Source organism: Lithobates pipiens, unplaced genomic scaffold, assembly GCF_037356315.1.
Source record: "Lithobates pipiens isolate NorthernLeopardFrog02 unplaced genomic scaffold, aLitPip1_a1.2 Scaffold_18, whole genome shotgun sequence".
NCBI lineage: Eukaryota > Metazoa > Chordata > Amphibia > Anura > Ranidae > Lithobates > Lithobates pipiens.
In genome coordinates, this window is record NW_027507758.1 from 162,867,413 (window position 1) to 162,885,190 (window position 17,778).

The 17,778-nt window shown below is 41.8% G+C and overlaps 1 protein-coding gene across 1 annotated transcript in view; it reads left to right on the forward strand.

Annotated features, from left to right (window-relative positions):
• SYNE1 (spectrin repeat containing nuclear envelope protein 1) overlaps window positions 1–17,778 on the forward strand; it is a 663,643-nt gene that overhangs the window by 62,425 nt on the left and 583,440 nt on the right. The gene's annotated exons all lie outside the window — the stretch shown is intronic.

The following is a 17,778-nucleotide window of genomic DNA, read 5'->3' on the forward strand; positions in this document are numbered from 1 at the left end:
AAAGCCCGACGTAACCGTGGCAACCACGGAAGCGTCATCGCATTTAAAGTCAAAAGGATACCACAAGTAAAAGGAAACAAATACAAGAAAAAAAGACAAATATCGCTCCACAATCGGAATATATCTTACTCAGGAGATTTTACCACTAATAACCAAAGGTTATGTGAAGTAAAAAATAAGGAATAGTCGCGTGGGTCAGATGCAGTGCATACAAATTGTGCACATATTGACCTAAAAAATGTATATTTTAAGGTGCCTGGAACCAAAAAGTGGCGTTGGAATATGATAAATATGGCATATTCTCAACTAATGCCAAAAGTGAGACTAAACATTGGAGTGAGTGTGTGGAAGGAAATCCGTCCCAGATCCCACATGATCTAGGAAGAATGCATAATAAACGCATATATCTAGATTCAGGTAGAAATCTGAAAAAGGGGATATGTGAAAGAAAAAATATGATAAGAACGCAAAGTGTATGCGGTGAATTAAACATTATGTCGCAGGGAACACAGATTAGGTGCTGAAATGAAAAGTGAAAGTGAGGTGCCCAATAAATAAATAATGGGTATGTTGGTGTGTAAAACCAAAAAAGGGAGAGCTGAAGAAATAATAAAGATATAAGTCAAATAAATAATAAAGATAATATAAGACACTAGTGATCCATAATAAGATAGATTAAGCCTGATTAATAAAGCTGTTAATGTCCCAGTCTGTGTTCATGCCGAAGGGGGAGTAGCACCTCAATTCATAAATCCAAAATGTCTCGAGACGCGAGACCCCCCTCAGGCATGAATCGCCTCTCCAGTTTGGGACAAATTTGTCAATGATTTGAAAGCGGGTGCCCGTAGGATCTCTATTGTGTTTTTCAAGGTAATGTCTCGGAACGGGGTGTTTATCGCACCCTTTCTTGATTTTACTGAGATGTTCGTTGACTCTAATGGAGAAATTGCGAATAGTGCGGCCAACATATTGTTGGTTGCAAGGGCAAGTCATCAAGTAAACAATGTACCTAGTGACGCAAGTGGTGAAGTGTTTCATAAGGTATCTACGTGCAGTAGTTGAGGATGTAAAGGAGTCACTTTTCCCCTTACCAAGCATATTATGTAGGCAAACGTTACATTTTCTGCAGGGAAAGTAACCCTTACTCTGAGGGAAAAATTGTATCGTTTTGGGGATATCTATTACATTAGGAGCGATATCATTTTGTATAGATCGGGCTCCCCTGTAGATGGTTCCAGCTTTATATGGAATCGTCCCACCCAAAACTTTGTCACTTTGTAGTACCTTCCAGTGCCTGTTAATAATTCTCTTTATGTCATTGTGTTGTGTGGAAAAAGTTGTGAAGAAAGACCATTTATATTTATCACTTGTTACTGTTTTGACTTTTTTTTGAGTAAGAGAGGCCCTGTCGGTAGTGATGGACGAACTTCCGACGGGACGTTTCGCGAAAGCGAAATGCGAACGGACCCAAACGTTCGCGAAACCGAACGTTCGCCGCGGGCCCCATTGACTTCAATGGGAGGCGAACTTTGCAAACCTTCATGTCGAATTTGCGGCCACGTGGTAATTATTAGGGGGTAAAACGTAGTCCCACCATCTGGACAATGACATAATACATGTATGAGGTGAATTTGGGATCGATAACTACAAGCATTTTTATTTTATTTGGGAAATTGTTCTAACAATTCAGGACTATGGAGCTAATGAAGGCAATGGAGGAGAGGGAAGGTCAGGGACCAGGGTAGGCAAAGAAGAGGGTGCAGGAGATGATCACCAGCAGCGTGACATACCGGAATGACACATGCACCATGATAGAGGCATCTGACAGCAGCACCGTAATACAGAGCACTGACAGCAGCACCGTGACATACAGCGCTGACAGCAGCACCGTGACATACAGCGCTGACAGCAGCACCGTGACATACAGCGCTGACAGCAGCACCGTGACATACAGCGCTGACAGCAGCACCGTGACATACAGCGCTGACAGCAGCACCGTGACATACAGCGCTGACAGCAGCACCGTGACATACAGCACTGACAGCAGCACCGTAAGCAGCCCCAGGAGGAAGTCAGCACAGCACAGGGATGGTGTGATCCCCTCATAATAAGAACCCCCAGGAGGAAGTCAGCACAGCACAGGGATAGTGTGATCCCTTCATAATAAGAACCCCCAGGAGGAAGTCAGCACAGCACAGGGATATCATAAGCAGCCCCAGTAGAAATATGACACCGCTCAACCTCTTCAAAGAGGAGGGTAGGGGCATATAGTACGGTGTGCTTTTTTGGGTCAAGGAAGTGAGCAGACTGTACGTCAGTCCCTATACCGCTGAAGGACTGCTGCAGTATAGGGCAGCGGTCAGCAGTGGTGCACGTCAACCCTATCTATTGTGGACCGATAGCGGTCCTTACAGAACAGCAGACTGTACCGCACTCAAGCCTATGTACCGTAGCACCCTATACCAAGTTACCAGTCCTTATAAGAACTTTTGTGGAACAAGTGAGTTGTGAATGTTTAGCAGACTGCAGCAGAAGGGCAGCAGTCAAGTATAATATCCTTTCTATATTTGGAAGAAAGAATATTATACATGTACAAGCCTATTACTGTACCACTGATACCAGTCCTGAAAAGAACCTTTGTGGAACTAATAATAACAGCAAGTCTTTAAAATTACCCTCACTGCCTGACAACACTGCTTCCTTCCTGTCCCTATACAAATTGGCAAAAAAAGAGAACGATTAGTGGTTACTGGAACAGCTCTTTTGTGGACCTTGATAGTAACAGCTAATGATGATGATGATGATGATGATGATGAAAGACTAATCTGGCTGTCCCTGTAGCATACACCGTCCTTTCCCTTTCTCTAAACTAACAAAAGACACTCAGGCTGCTGCAAGAATCAGCAGCACAGCAAACCTATCAACACCTAACACCTATACCAGTCCTGAAAAGAACTTTTGTGTACCAAATAGCTAGTGGTTTATCTCTCCCTACTCCACACAGGAACCTGTCCCTATCGTAACAGAAGAAAGAATGTAAAATGGCCACCGGATCGGGTGTATTTATAGGTTAGGGGGAATGTCCAAGTGTCCATGTGCTGTCATGTCTCAATTGGCTGTCCTGTATCACATGATAAACGTGTCACCAAAGGTTAAAGTTCTTGTATACATTAAACACGTAAGTCCGCCGCGGCGAACGACGGAAAAAGGCGTTCGAACGTGCGGACCGCGAATGTCGGAAATTCGCCGCGAAACGACCGCCGGGCGAAACGTTCGTCCATCACTACCTGTCGGTGTGTAAAGCTGCTTGAATCTCAACATCAAGAGTACGTAGATCATAACCTTTGTCCTGGAACCTCTTTCGAATGGTGTAGGATTGGGAAATATAGTCACTGACATTCGTGCAGTTGCGCCTGAGCCTGAGAAACTGACTGCGTGGGATGGAATTGAGCCATTGGCGATGATGGCAGCTGTCAACAGGAATATAACCATTCCGATCCGTTGGTTTAAAGAAAGTTTTCAGGACCAGGCGTTTCTGCACTATTGTAACCTCTAAGTCAAGAAAATGGATGTTAGTTGTACTGGCCTCAAAGGTCAGCTGAATGCCGCGATCATTGGCGTTGAGGGTTGCCATGAAGGAGTCAAGAGAAGGCCGGCTGCCCCTCCATAGGAGGAGGATGTCGTCTATATACCTAGCCCACAGTACCAGTTCAGGCCTGTTAAGGGCATAGACGACATCCTCCTCCCACTGGGCCATAAACAGGTTGGCCAAGCTGGGTGCATATTTGGCCCCCATGGCGACCCCTCTGTTCTGGGTATAAAAAGTGCCCTGGAACCAGAAATAATTGTGAGACATAGCAAACTCTAATAGCTGCATAAGGAAATTCCTGTGTATCACAGGAAGTGTAGAATCCCTGGAGAGAAACAGTTCAGCAGCTCTCAGGCCTAAATCTTGTGGGATACAAGTATATAGTGCAGAAACATCTGCTGTGACAAGAATAAGGTCGTCATGGTACTCAATATTCTCAAGTAGTCGAATTGTGTCACCTGTGTCCTGTAAGTAGGAAGGTATATTCCTTACTAGGGGCTGTAAATAGGAATCTATATATTTCCCTATTCGCGAGGTGATGGAATTTATACCGCTCACAATAGGGCGGCCAGGTGGATTCACAGAATCCTTATGTATCTTAGGGAGTTGGTATATTGTCGGGATACGTGGGGCCAGTGGGATCATGAATTCTCTTTCTTTCTTATTTAGAATGTTCAGAGAAAAACCTTCGTCTATGATCTGTATGAGTGTTTTTTTGTATTTGAGGGTGGGGTCCCCTGGTAGGGGGCTATAAGTGGTGGCATCGCTCAATAATCTGTTCATTTCCCCTATGTAGCGAGATTTGTCTAAGACCACTATACCCCCCCCTTTGTCTGCAGGGCGAATGATGAGATTTTTCCTTTCACATAAAGATTTAAGGCCCTGTGCTATAGAAGGGTCTTGATGTGTCCTTTTTATGGGTAACTTGTCTAAATCGTTTAAAACGAGATTTTTAAAAACGTTAATAGATGGAGGTAAGATACCTGGGTTGAACAAAGATGGATTGCTCAAACCAGAGTGTCTAACTGATGTAGAATTAGAGGTTTTATTGGTTACATTTGGAAGAGACAAAAAATGTCTCTGAATATGTAACTTACGGATGAACTTATGCACATCAATGAATGTGTTAAATTTGTTAAGTTTTCTAGGTGGGACAAATTTAAGACCCTTATCTAGAATACATTTTTCACTCACTGATAATGTTGCTGTGCTTAAATTAAAAATGCCCGCTCCTACTGTGTCCTTTTTCTTTTTATGCTGGATGCGCCTCCCCCCTCTGGTGCCTCGTTTGGTTTTTGGTTTCCTCCACGTATGGGGGTATCCCTGTGAAAATCCTGATAATAAGGGGGCCCTGATGGATGATTACGGTTATATGGGGGTCTGAACGGAGGTTCATCATTGTAAGTCATGTAAGGGGGAGGGTCGCGTTGAGAATCAAAATGGTCCTCATCCCTAAGGGGTAGGTAACGATTGTAAGTACGAATTGGAGTACTATGTGGGTAATCCTCCCTACTGTGACTATAATTGTCATCCCTCCGAGTTCTACTATGTTCACGGGAAGTATGTTGATAGCCACCATTGTTATTTCCATGGTGTCTATCTAGGCCTTTACCCTTATGCCGAGGTTTGGAGCCTTTCCCTTGAAGGTTAGGGTATTGGACTTGGGCAGGGGATCTGTATACATAGTTATTAGTTCTAGGAGGTCCGCTGGGCCTAGGCGGGGGTGGGGGGGGTTCATATATTAACCTTCTTTCCGTTTCCATAGCCTCAGGTTGCATAATGTCTGATGGCGGATCGTTACCTGGTTCTGAACCAATTTTTTTCTGCCAATTAAAGACAGCATTGGATTTATAATCGTTAACATCACGATTATACTTTTTTTGTTTTTTAATACGTTGATCTTTTTCCTCTTTCTCCAGTTGATTTCTTAGATTGGAGGATAACGTATTGTACTCTGATGTACCCAATGCTGGTGTAAGTTTTTCTTTGATATCTTTAATTTCTTTGTCAATAAGGGGTAGCCTGGCCTGCTTCTTATCTATCAAGAAGTTTAACAGTTTAATACCCATCTCATTGAAAAAGATGAACCAGGCATCAAACTCAACCTCTCCTTGTTGGGGATGTATGTCCCAACGTAAACCCCGAGGGACCATTTTCTCTTTAATATATTGCCTCAAGAAGGCGATGTCCCATTGAAGATGAACTTCTGAGACCATCACGTTCTTGAGTCTAATAAAGAGACCACTAACTTCAGTGTTAGTGGAATTAGGTGTAAACACACCATCAGTATTGAAGGATCTAGAGGTCCTATATTCAAAGATATCCATTGTGAAAGAAAAACGATATAACCAAAAATTATATGAAGGGCAAAAAACTAGAAGAAGCTGCAGTGGATAATGAGTCACAAAGAGAAATATAAAAAGGAAAAACACTGCGCTATAGTTTGTGAAAAGATGGCCACAACGGCCACAACAGCAGCCAACACCAAAAACAAACAAAGTTCAACAGGTAAAATAATAAAAACAGTGTAGCGCTTCAATAATAATAAATGTAATCAACATAAATTATAAAAATAATAATGATAAAACAGAAATCGCACAGAACTAGATGTCTAAAAATAAAAGTCCAACGTTAGGCACTCATTCCACTGTGTTGATGGCATAGGAGTGTCCAAACCCTCACAGGGAAGGAAAATGGTCTACTGAACGAATGTGTTCATGCGGATAAACTTGATTGTAAACATCAGTGAAAAGTAGATAAATACTTCTTACCGGAACAGTTGGACTCACGCAGTCATATGACGGTTGAGTCTAAAAGGCTTGAGGTCACAATCTGGGACCAAGGAGTGTGAGGAGAGAGGTCAGTTGAGCTGGTGGAGGAGCTCCAGGCGGTTGTAGGCTCAATAGTGGATCCTTTCAGATGGAACATCAAAGGTCAAGCTCAGACGCAGCCCGTTGTACCAATACTCCAACTTCCCCCGAATGGGGAGGGGGGTGTTTATGAAGTTTTAAACCAAAGCAATGGAGAAAAAGAAAAAAAGGCTCCACATGGTGCGGGTCAAACGATATAAAAACGTTGGTTTATTAAAGTCAAAAGGTAATGAATGACTTGATGATCACATAAAAAACAAAATGAACTTAAAAGCAATGTGGGGTACCAACAGCTCGCCCGACGCGTTTCGACATATGTGTCTTCAACTGGGGCATGTTGGAACCCACCACATTGCTGACAAATATATAGAGAATGAGAGAGAGGTTCCGCCTACCAAGAGGCGGGAAATCCAATCTCAGACAGCCTCTTAAAGCTACAGTGTACAATTTAGTCATATCAAAGTATACCAATTCAGACACTATAAGCAAATACAAATAACATTTAAGAATATCACTCATACAGACTGTTAGATAGGTATTGGTGACAATAACATCTAGAAAATAAATAGAAAGTAAGCCACCATGCTAGCGCATGGATAGCACTAAATAGATTACATTGTTCATAGCCTAATCAGATATATAGATGCAGGATGATTCAATTCACTTATAAAGCATATACAGAGAACACATCAAGCACTAATACATAAAGATCAGACCTGCGTTGTTGATTATACATAAATCACATTATACCTTTACCAGAAACTGCCAGTTTACATTTGCATTGTTCACAGCCTCATCAGACTTATGAATTGCAGACAGCCCCAATGCACATACAGAGCGCAAACAGAGAACACATCCAGTTCTAGTACAAAAAGTCAGGCATGCACTGTCGATTATACATAAACTGCATTATACTATCCCTAGAACGAACTAATTTGTTTATATTATATCATAAATAGAGCTGTGAGATTCTCAGTGATAATGTCTAATAGAGATCTATCATTAAGTAATTTAGACGTCTCTTACTTGTTGTACCAGCAATGTGTAAACTGGAGATGTGCATAAGTAACCATGGTGATAATTCATACGTGATGATCAGTTTTGTAAAGTTCAGATCAAATAATCTGAAGTGTCATGACGTATGATGACACAGGAAAAACTAGACACTCATACAGATCATAGACGAAGGTTTTTCTCTGAACATTCTAAATAAGAAAGAAAGAGAATTCATGATCCCACTGGCCCCACGTATCCCGACAATATACCAACTCCCTAAGATACATAAGGATTCTGTGAATCCACCTGGCCGCCCTATTGTGAGCGGTATAAATTCCATCACCTCGCGAATAGGGAAATATATAGATTCCTATTTACAGCCCCTAGTAAGGAATATACCTTCCTACTTACAGGACACAGGTGACACAATTCGACTACTTGAGAATATTGAGTACCATGACGACCTTATTCTTGTCACAGCAGATGTTTCTGCACTATATACTTGTATCCCACAAGATTTAGGCCTGAGAGCTGCTGAACTGTTTCTCTCCAGGGATTCTACACTTCCTGTGATACACAGGAATTTCCTTATGCAGCTATTAGAGTTTGCTATGTCTCACAATTATTTCTGGTTCCAGGGCACTTTTTATACCCAGAACAGAGGGGTCGCCATGGGGGCCAAATATGCACCCAGCTTGGCCAACCTGTTTATGGCCCAGTGGGAGGAGGATGTCGTCTATGCCCTTAACAGGCCTGAACTGGTACTGTGGGCTAGGTATATAGACGACATCCTCCTCCTATGGAGGGGCAGCCGGCCTTCTCTTGACTCCTTCATGGCAACCCTCAACGCCAATGATCGCGGCATTCAGCTGACCTTTGAGGCCAGTACAACTAACATCCATTTTCTTGACTTAGAGGTTACAATAGTGCAGAAACGCCTGGTCCTGAAAACTTTCTTTAAACCAACGGATCGGAATGGTTATATTCCTGTTGACAGCTGCCATCATCGCCAATGGCTCAATTCCATCCCACGCAGTCAGTTTCTCAGGCTCAGGCGCAACTGCACGAATGTCAGTGACTATATTTCCCAATCCTACACCATTCGAAAGAGGTTCCAGGACAAAGGTTATGATCTACGTACTCTTGATGTTGAGATTCAAGCAGCTTTACACACCGACAGGGCCTCTCTTACTCAAAAAAAAGTCAAAACAGTAACAAGTGATAAATATAAATGGTCTTTCTTCACAACTTTTTCCACACAACACAATGACATAAAGAGAATTATTAACAGGCACTGGAAGGTACTACAAAGTGACAAAGTTTTGGGTGGGACGATTCCAGATAAAGCTGGAACCATCTACAGGGGAGCCCGATCTATACAAAATGATATCGCTCCTAATGTAATAGATATCCCCAAAACGATACAATTTTTCCCTCAGAGTAAGGGTTACTTTCCCTGCAGAAAATGTAACGTTTGCCTACATAATATGCTTGGTAAGGGGAAAAGTGACTCCTTTACATCCTCAACTACTGCACGTAGATACCTTATGAAACACTTCACCACTTGCGTCACTAGGTACATTGTTTACTTGATTACTTGCCCTTGCAACCAACAATATGTTGGCCGCACTATTCGCAATTTCTCCATTAGAGTCAACGAACATCTCAGTAAAATCAAGAAAGGGTGCGATAAACACCCCGTTCCGAGACATTACCTTGAAAAACACAATAGAGATCCTACGGGCACCCGCTTTCAAATCATTGACAAATTTGTCCCAAACTGGAGAGGCGATTCATGCCTGAGGGGGGTCTCGCGTCTCGAGACATTTTGGATTTATGAATTGAGGTGCTACTCCCCCTTCGGCATGAACACAGACTGGGACATTAACAGCTTTATTAATCAGGCTTAATCTATCTTATTATGGATCACTAGTGTCTTATATTATCTTTATTATTTATTTGACTTATATCTTTATTATTTCTTCAGCTCTCCCTTTTTTGGTTTTACACACCAACATACCCATTATTTATTTATTGGGCACCTCACTTTCACTTTTCATTTCAGCACCTAATCTGTGTTCCCTGCGACATAATGTTTAATTCACCGCATACACTTTGCGTTCTTATCATATTTTTTCTTTCACATATCCCCTTTTTCAGATTTCTACCTGAATCTAGATATATGCGTTTATTATGCATTCTTCCTAGATCATGTGGGATCTGGGACGGATTTCCTTCCACACACTCACTCCAATGTTTAGTCTCACTTTTGGCATTAGTTGAGAATATGCCATATTTATCATATTCCAACGCCACTTTTTGGTTCCAGGCACCTTAAAATATACATTTTTTAGGTCAATATGTGCACAATTTGTATGCACTGCATCTGACCCACGCGACTATTCCTTATTTTTTACTTCACATAACCTTTGGTTATTAGTGGTAAAATCTCCTGAGTAAGATATATTCCGATTGTGGAGCGATATTTGTCTTTTTTTCTTGTATTTGTTTCCTTTTACTTGTGGTATCCTTTTGACTTTAAATGCGATGACGCTTCCGTGGTTGCCACGGTTACGTCGGGCTTTATTATTGGACGTGACGTGATATTGTCACGTCTTTTATATTCCCCGCGATTACCTTGTTGCATCTACCCTTGATCCACCACTGCGCATGACATGACGTAATTACGTCAATAGTCATGGCGCATGTGTAGAGTGATACACCCTCGGATTGGCCCTTCTGCTGCCGGCCACTCCCAGCGGCGTGTGACGCTCTCCATGTGTAAAATTGGCGCCAGGTTTAAATACCTCCCCCTTCCCTATACTTTCGTGGAGAGATATAGAGCGTGACGTTTGCGTTTACACGCCCCTTTTCACTCCTTTGCATGACTACGTAATATGCGACGTTTTGTACACACACGCCCCATTTCGTCGTCATGCACCTATAAGCGCTCACGTTGCTTGTTATGATCCGCAGCGTGGAACGCATAACAAGGAGTAATTGGCGCCAAGCTTTGAACGACACCCTCTCCTTACATTCTTGCTTAATGATATGCAAATATACACGCCTCTACTCCATAGATGTGAGCCTTTCTCAACCACTCCCACATTTAGCCACATGATATACACATTGAGTGATTGGTCTAGTTTTTCCTGTGTCATCATACGTCATGACACTTCAGATTATTTGATCTGAACTTTACAAAACTGATCATCACGTATGAATTATCACCATGGTTACTTATGCACATCTCCAGTTTACACATTGCTGGTACAACAAGTAAGAGACGTCTAAATTACTTAATGATAGATCTCTATTAGACATTATCACTGAGAATCTCACAGCTCTATTTATGATATAATATAAACAAATTAGTTCGTTCTAGGGATAGTATAATGCAGTTTATGTATAATCGACAGTGCATGCCTGACTTTTTGTACTAGAACTGGATGTGTTCTCTGTTTGCGCTCTGTATGTGCATTGGGGCTGTCTGCAATTCATAAGTCTGATGAGGCTGTGAACAATGCAAATGTAAACTGGCAGTTTCTGGTAAAGGTATAATGTGATTTATGTATAATCAACAACGCAGGTCTGATCTTTATGTATTAGTGCTTGATGTGTTCTCTGTATATGCTTTATAAGTGAATTGAATCATCCTGCATCTATATATCTGATTAGGCTATGAACAATGTAATCTATTTAGTGCTATCCATGCGCTAGCATGGTGGCTTACTTTCTATTTATTTTCTAGATGTTATTGTCACCAATACCTATCTAACAGTCTGTATGAGTGATATTCTTAAATGTTATTTGTATTTGCTTATAGTGTCTGAATTGGTATACTTTGATATGACTAAATTGTACACTGTAGCTTTAAGAGGCTGTCTGAGATTGGATTTCCCGCCTCTTGGTAGGCGGAACCTCTCTCTCATTCTCTATATATTTGTCAGCAATGTGGTGGGTTCCAACATGCCCCAGTTGAAGACACATATGTCGAAACGCGTCGGGCGAGCTGTTGGTACCCCACATTGCTTTTAAGTTCATTTTGTTTTTTATGTGATCACCAAGTCATTCATTACCTTTTGACTTTAATAAACCAACGTTTTTATATCGTTTGACCCGCACCATGTGGAGCCTTTTTTTCTTTTTCTCCATTGCTTTGGTTTAAAACTTCATAAACACCCCCCTCCCCATTCGGGGGAAGTTGGAGTATTGGTACAACGGGCTGCGTCTGAGCTTGACCTTTGATGTTCCATCTGAAAGGATCCACTATTGAGCCTACAACCGCCTGGAGCTCCTCCACCAGCTCAACTGACCTCTCTCCTCACACTCCTTGGTCCCAGATTGTGACCTCAAGCCTTTTAGACTCAACCGTCATATGACTGCGTGAGTCCAACTGTTCCGGTAAGAAGTATTTATCTACTTTTCACTGATGTTTACAATCAAGTTTATCCGCATGAACACATTCGTTCAGTAGACCATTTTCCTTCCCTGTGAGGGTTTGGACACTCCTATGCCATCAACACAGTGGAATGAGTGCCTAACGTTGGACTTTTATTTTTAGACATCTAGTTCTGTGCGATTTCTGTTTTATCATTATTATTTTTATAATTTATGTTGATTACATTTATTATTATTGAAGCGCTACACTGTTTTTATTATTTTACCTGTTGAACTTTGTTTGTTTTTGGTGTTGGCTGCTGTTGTGGCCGTTGTGGCCATCTTTTCACAAACTATAGCGCAGTGTTTTTCCTTTTTATATCTATCTTTCCTATACCCCTTCAAAAGAGCAGAAAAGTGTTACAATCTTTCTTCATCTGTAAGCAACACAGAGGAGGGGGCGGAGAGGCTGCAGTTACACTGTGTGAGAGCTGATTGGAGGAAAGGCACACACCCCCCTCCACACAGCAGAAGAACTGTGTTCTGAATAGACAAGCTCTGTGCTGAGCTCCCTCCCCCCGACACAAATTTATCTCATGTATCAGGAAAACTTCCCAGAAGTGACTCATGCTGTTAACAGAGTGCAACAACACTAATGCCTTGAACACACAGACTGAATGTTGGGAGACATTGGCCGGTTCAATAAAAATCGCCTGATAGTGTGTATGTCAGCTGGTCCTACAGAAGTTGTTTGGCCGGCTTCTGTTGGTCGAGTATGTTGAAAAACCAGCAGCCAGCCAGCTCCCGATCAGCACACTCAGCCAGGCCCCCCATCAGAACGCAATAGCGCAGCAGGGGAAATACATGTACTAACGTTGGATTGTTAGTACAGCGGCTCTGTACCAGGCTTTAGAGCTTTGGAGAGAGATAAGTAAACACTACAGATTCTGTATATGTGCTTTGTTTAGATTCCATGACTGAGGTTTATAACCACTTTGAGCACAAGAATCAGTTGTCCATGTTTCCCTAACTTATCACTATTGTTCCCCCTAGAAAAGACTTAGGGCCCTTTAACACTGCTCTGTAGCAAAATCTTGCTGTTTATGCTGTGTGTGAGATGCATTTCCTGTGCATTACTGGTGAGTTTTGGGTTGCCTACACCTGTGAAAAATGGACACTACAACTTCAATCCATTTCAATGACAAGTTGTGTTTTTGGTGTGGTTTTCAAAAAAGTGTTTCTGTATGCTTTTCTTAAAATTTAGTTTTGAATAGATTTGGGAATAATTAGACTCACCATCAAGTTTTTATTGTTGTCTTTGCTCCCATCGGGAGGATCCTCTCCTTTAATTGTTACATATAAGCATTGTCGCCAAGAAAGAAATTGAGGAAAAAATTCAAAATGTTAGAGTTATCTCCAGAACAAGTAGGGAGGGTAAATCTTCCAATGGGGACACCTGTTGTCTAAAGCTGGCCATATACCCATAGATTTCCAAACAAATGTTAGTACAAATATACATATGAAAATTCTCATTGGCACATTCGATGACTTAATGGATGTTGTATGAAAGTACTTCAAAATTTTGTTTGCTTTTAACATTCAGTTTTGGAATAAATGTAAATTGCTAAACGAAAACCACATTTACTGTAAACAATTAAAAGAGGGAAAGACAGGAAGCTCCACCTGAGTGTAGTATTAGTATAAACTATTGTTTATATTGTTCTGGTTACCTAAGGCGACCAGATCGAAAGGGGGAGCAGGTACCTGTCAAAATCGGTGACCTGTTCCCTCCCTCCTCCCCAAAAGCTCAGTTTTACAAACAGTCTACTGATTGGAATGGTACCAGCTGATTGGAGAAAAGCCAATGTAGCACCAATACTTAAAAGGGGCCCAAAATACATCCCTAGTAATTACAGACCAATTAGCCTAACATCAATAGTACGTAAACTCTTGGAGGGAATGATAAGGGAATATATACAAGATTTTAGTAATGAGAACGGTATCATTAGCAGTAATCAGCATGGATTCATGAAGAATTGTTCCTGCCAAACCAATCTATTAACATTCTATGAGGAGGTGAGTTGCCATCTAGATAAAGGAAGGCCCCGAGACGTGGTGTATCTGGATTTTGCAAAAGCATTTGACACAGTTCCCTATAAATGTTTACTGTACAAATTAAGGTCCATTGGCATGGACCATAGGGTGAGTACATGGATTGAAAATTGGCTACAAGGGAAAGTTCAGAGGGTGGTGATAAATGGGGAGTACTTGGAATGGTCAGGGGTGGGTAGTGGGGTCCTGTGCTGGGACCAGTCCTGTTTAATTTGTTCATAAAAGACCTGGAGGATGGGGTAAACAGTTCAACCTCTGAATCTTGCGGACGATACTAAGCTAAGCAAGGCAATAACTTCTCCGCAGGATGTGGAAACCTTGCAAAAAGATCTGAATCAATTAATGGGGTGGGCAACTACATGGCAAATGAGGTTCAATGTATGAATGCAATCTATACACTGGGGAGAGAACCTCTGGGGGAATCTAGACCAGTCATATGTGGGGGCAGTGGCCACATTTTTGTTTGGATATGTATGCATAGTTACATTGGCCCAGTTGGACCAAAGTAAGTATGTCCCATGCCATGCCAATCCCAGTGGAAGCTGGAAATGACTCTTAGTAGACACCACTGCTATAGTGAGCTCTTCACTTTGTCCAATCAGAGAAGAATTCTTTGCATTCATTGAGTAAATGCAACATGCTCTCTAAATGTCAAACATGCAGAGTGTGCAACCCCCTGTGTCCATAATGCAGCTGTTCAGCATAGGGAAGCTAGTAGAGATCACTACAGCAATGGTGTCCACTACACGGATTTCCAGCTTCCACAGAGATTTACAAGGCATGGGACATACATAATGACTTTGGTGTCATCACAGTCTCCGCCTCTTCAATCTGAGAAAAATGTTCTCTGAATGGTGTCCATTAAGCTAGCGGTAATGACTATAGTAGAGATGTCTACTACAGTGATTTCCAGGTTTCACAGTATTTGCAAAGCTGTTTATCAAATGCAAATTTTTTTCGGGAAAAAAATAATTATGTTTTTTATTTTTTCACTTATTGTATAATAATTTAGTTTTTGGACAGTTTTGTATTTAAAGTGGGGTGCCCCCTAAAAAAAAAAATTAAGTCAGCAGCTACAAATACTGCAGCTGCTTACTTTTAATAATCGGACACTTACCTGTCCCAGGGTCCAGCGATACGGGGAACGAAGTCCCCCTTGTTCCCCGCTCCGCTCGCGGCACCGGCATTCTTACTGTAGGCACCCGGCTGTGGCTTCACAGCCGGGCACCCGCTGCGCATGCGCGAGCGGAGCAGGGCGCCGGGATACGCCGCACAGTCATCTGGGACATGTGACAGGTCCCAGATGACTGTGTGGCACGAGGGGAAGTGATGTCACCAGCCCGGGCATTGAAAAAGGCAGACTACGAGGGACCCCCTAGCAACAGGCATTTAGAGGTGAGTAAAAAAAAAAAATTTCAATTTTTTTATTTAATTTTTTTAATGAATTTTAAGCTATTTTTTTTGGTGGCAACACCACTTTAACTTTACTGCTATCACAAAGGGACTAACAAGTGCATCTGCACTTATAGTTTTCTCTTAGTCCTTCTGTAAAGTCCAACAAATACCTGTTGATGCTGCCATTGAAGTCCACCTAATGCAGCTTCCAATGGTGGATCGCAATGATGTTGCACTGTTTCTGAATTCAAAGCAAAGTTGCCACTCTCGTGTAGGCTTGTGCCTGCTTGCACTACAAGGGGATGAAAAAATGTTGTGAGAAGGTTAGCTGTTATTATTGTCACTATTGATTCACAAGCCTGTAGCTGGTCGATAAGCATCTGGCCATATTTATGCCGCATACACGGGATCTGACTTTTCGACGGACTTGGTCCGGTGGACAATCCGACGGACTTTGCAGCTGAGGTCGGCCGGACCTTTAAATGAACGGACTTGGCTACACACGATCACTCCAAAAGTTTGACGGATGCGAACATGATGACATAGAATAAGGAAGTTCATAGCCAGTAGCCAATAGCTGCCCTAACGTCGGTTTTAGTCCGTCGGACTAGCACACAGATGACCGGACTTTTCGACCGGACTCGAGTCCATCAGAAAGATGTGAAGCAAGTTTTATTTCTAGGTCCGCCGGACTTTTGGGAAGAAAAAGTTCGCTGGAGCCCACACATGATCAAATTGTCCTACGAATTCCCGTCCGCCGGACCAAGTCTGTCGAAGAGTTCGGTTATGTGTACGCGGCATTAGTCCTATCCACTGCTTTCTGAGTTGACAGCTCTGTTTTTATTGCTGAAACCTACCAACTATGAGCTACAGTGTCTGGGAGGAGAGCATATGAGATACAAATGAATGAATATTTGGCTCAACCAGGTAAGGTAAGGGAAGTTTTTTGTTGACTTTTTAAGGCTTGTCCATCACATAGTAACTGGATTTGATACTTTTTTAGATTCTTATATTTTAGTTGTACTTTAAATTTATAAAAAGAGTAGCAACAAATGTAAGGCTGTGTTTTATTGTTTCTATTCTCTGACTTTGGCAGTGTTATCTGATGCTGGAAGCAATCAGTAGACTCAGTCTGCCTGTAATGCTGTAGTCATTTAAATAAAAATCTCATACCTTTGCCAAGATTTATGGTGGGAGATGTGTGGTGCTGCATTATGAATGAGCTGATAAACCGCAATGGAGAAGCCGTTCTGTTTCACTAGAAATAAAGTATATTAGAATGTCCTTTTCATCACATAAAACAACTTATTACTAAAAAGACATTATACATATTTTGCAATTGAACAAATATGGCTGTCACATTACCATATTCAAATATAAACTATACACAGAAAGAAGAATTTTGTACATTTAAAAATATATTCATAAGAGTTTTCCAATCATGCTGATCTATTTTACCTGTTTAATCTTAAAACATATACAACTTTATAAATATAAACTCCCTGAGAAATGCAGAAAATGCATTAAAGTGGTTGTAACACTTTGCATTGTTCCATGCGTGAGATGAGAAGTCTCTGCCGTACAGCTGAAACCCAGTACTGTGTACTATATAGAGCTGAAGATACATACAGTACATACTGTACGAGACCACCTAATGAAGGAAATGGCTTGTTTGGACCAGCTCGGTCCAAACAAACTTTTAAAGTGACAGAAAACATGGAGATCAGCTTTAAGATAACATTTGAGTCTTTTTTTTATTTATTATTTCTGGTACTTGTATAGTGCCGTCAATTTACGCAGAGGTTTACAAATATACTGTATATGATACATTCACATCAGCCCCTGCCCACAAGGAGCTCACAATCTAAGGTCCCTAACTTACGTTCATACTTACACATTCTAGGGCCAATTTAGACAAGAGCCGATTAACCTACATGCATGTCTTCAGAGCGTGGGAGGAAAACGGTGCACCCGGAGGAAACCCATGCAGGCTCCGGGAGAACATGCAAACTCCAGGCAGGTAGTGCCATGGTTGGGATTCAAACTGACGACCCTAGTGTTGCTAGCCAGAAGTGCTTTAGTAATTGGTCAGATACTGTAGGAAGCTTCTGTAGGGTTGGAGATTGCACTGGACTGATTCAGTCGGATGTAAGTCGATGACTAGTTGATTGTAGTGGTAGGATGCTTTCTGCCCCATTACACCTGGAAGGAGATGGTGAGCCCTTTTTGGGGGCCTGGTATGCTGCCTTTGGGTATGGCCTTGGGGTCATTTCCGCATGTACTATAAGGGATAGGGAAGGAGGAAGCGCCCAATATCCAAAGAGATGCAAAAAAGGGGGAATATTTTGTGGTCATTTATTGGAAAAAGCGAAAGATAGTAAAGCCATTGTGTTTGGGGGGGGGGGCTACTCCCCCTTCCTCAGGGCTGCTACTGAT